The sequence below is a fragment of the Lactuca saligna genome, chromosome 7 (genome assembly GCF_052625555.1).
Source record: "Lactuca saligna cultivar CGN05327 chromosome 7, ASM5262555v1, whole genome shotgun sequence".
In the NCBI taxonomy this organism is placed as follows: domain Eukaryota; kingdom Viridiplantae; phylum Streptophyta; class Magnoliopsida; order Asterales; family Asteraceae; genus Lactuca; species Lactuca saligna.
Window position 1 is genome coordinate 21,730,537 of NC_136423.1, and position 5,143 is coordinate 21,735,679.

The 5,143-nt window shown below is 35.7% G+C and overlaps 1 non-coding gene across 1 annotated transcript; it reads right to left on the reverse strand.

Annotated features, from left to right (window-relative positions):
- Window positions 1-449: 449 nt before the first annotated feature.
- LOC145007720 (small nucleolar RNA R71) lies at window positions 450-556 on the reverse strand. Its single transcript, XR_013663090.1, has one exon. It is a non-coding gene; the product is annotated as a small nucleolar RNA R71 (small nucleolar RNA).
- Between the last annotated feature and the right edge of the window lie 4,587 nt (window positions 557-5,143).

Consider the following 5,143-nt stretch of genomic DNA (forward strand, 5'->3'; position numbering starts at 1 on the left):
AATAAAAACGAGGCTAGTTATGAAATAGACGAAGGTAGTGAACACAAAAGCGAGCCAGGAAACAACATGGTGAACATTGATGACATTTTGATGGAAACATACAAGAAGAGAATTCGATAGTCTACTGGTCCAGGCTTAGTGTAACCCATAGTTCCCACTACTGCAATATTCGAGCTTAAAGGAAATACTCTTTCTGCCATTAAGGATGTTCCATTTTCCAGGAAAGATTATGAGGATGCTTACAACACCTTAATGATGTCAATGACATCGCTGATTACTTCAATATCCCAAATGTTCCACATGATATGGTGTTATTGAGAATGCGTATAGTCACTTTCAAAGGAGCTGCTAAAGATTGGTTAAAAGCACTTCCACGCGGTGCAATTACTACATGGGCACAAATGCGTGAACAGTACTTAGAGCAATTTTTCCCACCAAAAAAGTGTCCAAAACTTAAGAATGCAATTGCTAACTTTGAGTAACAACCAGGTGAATCACTTTGTGAAGCATGGGAGCGCTACAAGGGATTACTTCGAAATTTCCCCCAAAATGACCTTAATGTGCAACAAGAAGTATCAATCTTCTACGATGGGGTAAATTTGATGACAAGGCAACTCCTTGATTCTCAAGGACCTTTAACGAAGAAAAATCCCACTAAAATTAAGGAGTTAATTGAAGAGTTTTTTAAGCATTCATGTCAGTATCACAATCCTCGAAATGATGGAACAAAAGGATTTGGGAGTGGCATATCAGAAGACTTGGCGGCTATTTTGGCTATGTTTTATAATATGGATCAAATAATGACGAAAATGGATCAAGCCATACATGTTATGCATATGATTTGCAAAAAATGCAATGGTCCACATTGGACAAAAGATTAGCATTTAAATGAAAATGGGAATAAGAAAGCTCAAGTATGCTACTCAAGTGGAGACCGTTATGATGAAGATTGGAGGAAGCCAAAGAAAGAATGGTTTCCATACGATGAATATAAAAAGCAAAAAGACGAGAAATATAAGCAAACAAGTCGAGGCTTCTACTAAAAAGAGAAACTACAACCTAAAAAGAAAGTTGATTTTGATTCCATGCTTACTAGATTTATGGAGGTTTCGGAAAAACGTCATGATGAAACCGACGTAGAAATAAGAGAGCATCAAGTTCTAATGAGAGATCAACAAGCTTTACTTAGAAATCATCAAGTCTCAATCTAAAATACCGAATATTAGTTTGGTCAATTAACTACATTGGTAAAAGAACGATTATCTCCATAAATTTTCGATAACAAACCAAAACCACAAGTCAATGCCATCGACACTGACGATGACATTATTTATGAGTTCTTAGAAGCCCTAGAAGAAGAGAAAAATCAATCCAAACCACAGCCAAACAAGTGGAAAATCAAAAACAAAAATGTTGTTGAATTACCATCATCACGACGTGGGCACGATCTGAACAGAAAAAAAATTCTTGCACTCAACCTTCTCATCCTCCGCTACCATTTCCTTCTCGAGCCAAAGTATACCCATTGGAGCAAGAGCATATTAAGTTTATGAATCAAGTTAAGGTTATTTCTATTATATTCCTTTTATTGAATCCTTAGCACAAGTGTCCGAATATGCAAAGTTCTTACAAGACTTACTCGACACTCGCCAACAACTAGAGAAGAACTCCAAGGTTGTCCTTAGTGAGCAGAGTTCTAGGGTAATTATTGAAAGGATACTAAGGAAGATGGGACATCCAGGATGCTTTACATTTCGATGTGAATTTGGAAATAATATGAAGACATATTCCTTAGCTAATTCTGGAGCAAACATAAATTTGAGGCCTTATTCATTCTATCACAGGCATAATCTTCCATATTTGAAGGCTACATGAATGATGATTCATATGGAAAATTGTTCGATGACTAATCCTCGAGGCATAGTTGAGTACATTTTGGTAAAAATTGGAAAATTTATTTTTCCAATTGACTTTGTGGTGCTATACATGAAAGAGAATAAAAATGTCCCAATTATCCTTGGACACCCTTTACTCAATACCGCACGAGCCTTGGTGGATATTTGTGAGTCTAAACTCACATTGCGAGTAGGAGATGATGAAATGACTTTTGGAGTGGCGCACGAATTCAAGAATGAATATGCTCAAAGTGAAGTATTCAATATAGATGAAGAAAATGAGCTTGAGGAATTTGAGAAATTTATGGAAGAAGAAATTTGAGCAATTAAAGAAGTCAATCGTACTAAGCCTCGAGCATCAATTTTGATGGTTTTTTAAATCTTTGCTTATAAAACTCCAAGTTCTTTAGTTAGTGAGGAAAGTGAAGAATGTTTGGTGTCAAGTAATGAAGAGGAAGAAGACACTCAGGACTTGAACCAACCAACTTTAAACAATTTGGATTTCGAACAACAGAAGCTACAAAAAAAAAAATCTGAACTTATTGTGAAAAATAAACGGGTAAAACGAAAGCTTGAAGAAGGCGATTCTAAGGTAAAAAAGGAAAATTATAAAAGAGAATACATTAGAAGAGTGCAAGCGTACAAGAAAAGGTGGAAGGAACAAAATGTGCAATTGGTGATTCAAACTCCAAACGATTCAAGGTAAGGTGGCACGGAGTTCGACTCATGACTCCAACAAAAAGAAGCGCTTTTTGGGAGGCAACCCGAGATTGGTTTGCGTTTTTTTATTTATGCATTTTTTATTTTTTCATTTTTCTTTGAATTTTAGGAATAAATAATCATTAAGGTCATCTTACTATTTAATGAAAAGTAAAAATCAAGTGTGGTGTTGAAATTATTAGATTGGTGTAACTTTAGAGAAAAAAAATGAATTTTTAATTAAAAAAAACCCCTCGACACCATGACGTGGGATTAACCCCCTCGTCATGGTCACATAATTTTTCCCACTGATTTTCAAACTTTTTAAAACTCATGATGTGAGGTTTCACCCTCACTAAGTAGCTTAAAAATTTACGAGGCGGAGGGACTAGTTAAACTTAGATGACTTCAACTTTTGACTATCACTTTCAAACACCCACTCTCTCACGAACGTACTAGTAGACCCACACTTTGATTGTGTGTCATATTTCTGCAACATTTTGTTGATTATGTGCTTAAACTCCTATTTTGGTAAAATCTCAATTCTTTAATTGTATTAATTTCTTCTAATTTTAGGCATTCAAAGTTAGGGGTTGTGTTGAAGCCTAATTGTCAAAACTACTTCAATCTGATGTGATTTAGATGCTCCATGTGTGATGAAAAGCCTTAGAATACCAGATTACACAAACCCAAACATGAAATTTGGATTGATTTAACCAGAGAATGACCGAATGCCATTCACGTCCCGAACCGACTTCATGATGTGGTCTTCGTGACCACGACGTGAAATCTGGGCACTCTGTTTTCAGTTTTCATTTATTTGCTTAATTCTTTGGTGGTTTGTGATTTTTCTTTCTTTTAATCTTTCAGGTACTATAGGACCATGGCATGCAATTTCGAAACACCAAGAATACATTAATGTTCCAAATACCCATTCGTTATACTGATTTCCTCAAAATGTTTTGCAAACAACGCTCAACAATTATTCGAACAAGCTTGGTTGGTTATACAATCGAGAATTTGCATTAGCTCCCATGGTTAAGTGTGGTTGGTATAGTGATGGAAGTGGAAATATATTGGACAAAATTATTTATTGGGGAAGGTTTCACATTTCAATGCAACGGGTGGTGGAATTTATTTTCTATTCAACATCTCGTTTATAGAAAATTATCTATTGAATTATGTGCCATAGACAATTTTTAAGAACAGACGACCGACCTGAGGTACAACTGGGTCCTTGCATTTCGTTTGGTAGGCGTTTATCGTGAATGCAACCTTCGTGAATTTACTCGGAGAATGGGGTTATCTATTGAAGAGGAAACAGAATCACCCCATTTTATATTATTTCCACAAGGGTGTGTTCGGGATTTTACGACAAGATTGCTTGACGTACAATTTTGGAGATCCATCTCCAACGACGAGTATAGTTCATGAGATGCTTGTGAAGGACACATTTAAACCTTTTGATTACCTTCATCGTTAACCACAAACATCATGGTGATATCCAAAAAGCACCAACCTTTGGGATGGTTTATGTGTTACAATCTCTTCTGGAAAGGATGGATGTCAGATCTTAAGGATTAAATATATTGTGGTTGATATTTGCATATCTAGTCTTATATTAAGCATAGATTTTTATCATTTATTAGCTAAATTATTGCATATCATGCACAAAAGATACTTAAAAGTGGTTGAATTATGTTTTCAATCCAAAGTTGAAGCTCGGAAGCAAAAGGAAGCAGGAGAAGCGGGTTGGAGCTCGAGAATTGAAAAAAGAAGAAAAACCACCAAAAACAACACCTACTCGGCGAGTAGGGTAGTCTACTTGGCGAGTCCGAGCGAAGGATCGAGAAGATAATGAAAAGATAAAGACTTTGTGACTTACTGTACACGGGATTTAAGTGATGGACTTGGCGAGTCGGACATGGACTCGGCGAGCCGGGTCACATCTATAAAAACGGCTTCCCAGATCGACCTTCAACATTCTGGAACCCTTGGGGGAGAAGCAAGTTGCAAATCAGAGCCAGGAGAGACTTGAAGAACGAAGATACAACCTAGAATTCAATCCCGAAGGAGATTTGAGGCAAATCTACATCATTCTACTTAATCTTTTGTTTTCCATTATGGCTAGACAATTAGAATTCGTTTTTATGTTGTTAATCACCTCAAACATGAGCTAAAACTCTTGAACTTCTGTTTGGGGATACAATATTGATACTATGGATTGATTATTATGGTAGTATTAATTTAATGTTAGTGATTTTGTTGATTTTAGCTTGTTAAAGAACCTTATGTGTGAATGATAACTATTTTTCTGTTAATAGGAAGATAATTAGATAGTATGAACATATTTTGATTATCAACTTCATATGTTATGTGACCACTTTGTCATATGTCTAGGATTAATGAACATGAAACTAGAATTAATAAGAAATATAGGTAAATTCATGTGTGAGCTTGTGTGATGACCATCAACAAGAAGTTAACTAAAGGACCAAATTAGTTAGCTAGTACAAGTCTAAATTAACCCGAATAAATAATCTAGTGAA